The following is a 1,661-nucleotide window of genomic DNA, read 5'->3' on the forward strand; positions in this document are numbered from 1 at the left end:
TTGACACACCTGCTTGGTTTTTATTGCCATTAGCTTGATATATTTTTTCCATCCTTTGATTTTTTTTGTCTATTTTTTTCTTGAGAAAGGTGTTTCTCTTGTAGACAGCATACTGAAAAATCCCATTCATTTTGTTACTCTGTCTTTTGACATTTAATCCATTGACATTTAGTGAAATTATCAATAGGTATCAATTGGTTGCTATCATTTTGGCGTGTGCTTTCTTGTGATACTGTTGGCATCTTTGCTTCACATAATTTTCTATGCTGAGTTTCTTATGTTTATTGTCATTTTCTTTGTTGCTGTTGTTTAAATGTTTACTAAGTCTTCATGGTTTTCCTCTTTTTTGTTTTAATGTGAAAATATATTAAATTTTTTTGAAGGTTACACTGAAATTCATTAATTTTGTCACTATTTTAAAACAGTCTGTTTTACCTTGAAATCTACTTGATTGGATCAACCCTTAGAAGTTCTGTAACTACATTTTCCCTTTTTTTTGCTTTGTAGCTATCTTTGTTATAAATTGATATCTCTAGTTTTCTATTTTCAGTTTTGTAGCTTTGGTTTTCTTTGGATACTGCTATATCTGGCTTGAGTTCTGGGTGGTGTTTCCATGTGTCTTCATCTCAGTTTGTTGTTTGTTGGTGATCGATCTCAGCCCAAGGACTTCCTTGTAGTATTTTTTATAAAGTTGGTCTGATTATAACAAATTCCTTTCATTTATGTTGATGTGGAAATGTTCTAATTTCACCATCATATTTTAGGGACAGTTTTCCTGGGTATATGACTCTTGGTTGGCAATTTGTTTTCTTTCAGAGTTTTGTATGTCTTCCTATTTATTGCCTTTTTGCCTACATGGTTTCTGCTAAGAAAAGCAGAGCATAGTCTTACTGGTTCTCCTTTGTAGGATTCTTTCCTTGTCTTTGATTTTAGAGAGTTTGATTATTATATGTTTTCAAGATCTTATTTTGAGGTTTATCCTACTTGGGGTTCAGTCAGCTTCTTGAATGCCTATCTTCTCATCTGTCATGATATTAGGGAACTTTTCTTCCACCAACTCTTTGATGTTTTTGTGCTTTTCTTTGTCTCTTCCTTTTCTAGAATTCTTATCACCCAAAAATGAATTATCTTCATTGTGTCCTACATAAATCTTAGGCTTTCCTTGGAATTTTTCCTTATTGTTCTTCTACCACACTAATATTAAGAGACTTTTCTCAAGCTCACTAATTTGGGCTTCTACTGATTCAAATCTACTCCTTTGTCTTTTCAGTTGTCCATTTCTGAGATCTTAGTATTCATCTTCTGGATTTTTATTTGCAGGTTTTGCATTGACTCCAATCTTTCATCATTTTTGGGAGGTTATTTGTTGCTATAATGTTTTCCTGAATTCTTCCTTGCTTTCCTCGACCTTTCTCTCAATCTGTTGAAAGTATGTGAATACCATTCTTTTGAATTACTCACTATTGAAGCATAAGAATCGCATCCCCATCAACTTTCACCAGACCCGTCTAGACAAGATAAAAACTATTCTACCTTCCCCCGCACCCTCTGAAACTAAACTCCATTTCAAAAACTTGTAAGCCAGTCACTTTGTCATCCCCCTCCCCCAATTTTAGGTAGCCAATGTCTAAGTTGCCCATCCTCTCAATCCTGTGTACAAA

The sequence above is a fragment of the Chrysochloris asiatica genome, unplaced genomic scaffold (genome assembly GCF_000296735.1).
Source record: "Chrysochloris asiatica unplaced genomic scaffold, ChrAsi1.0 scaffold00029, whole genome shotgun sequence".
In the NCBI taxonomy this organism is placed as follows: Eukaryota; Metazoa; Chordata; class Mammalia; order Afrosoricida; family Chrysochloridae; genus Chrysochloris; species Chrysochloris asiatica.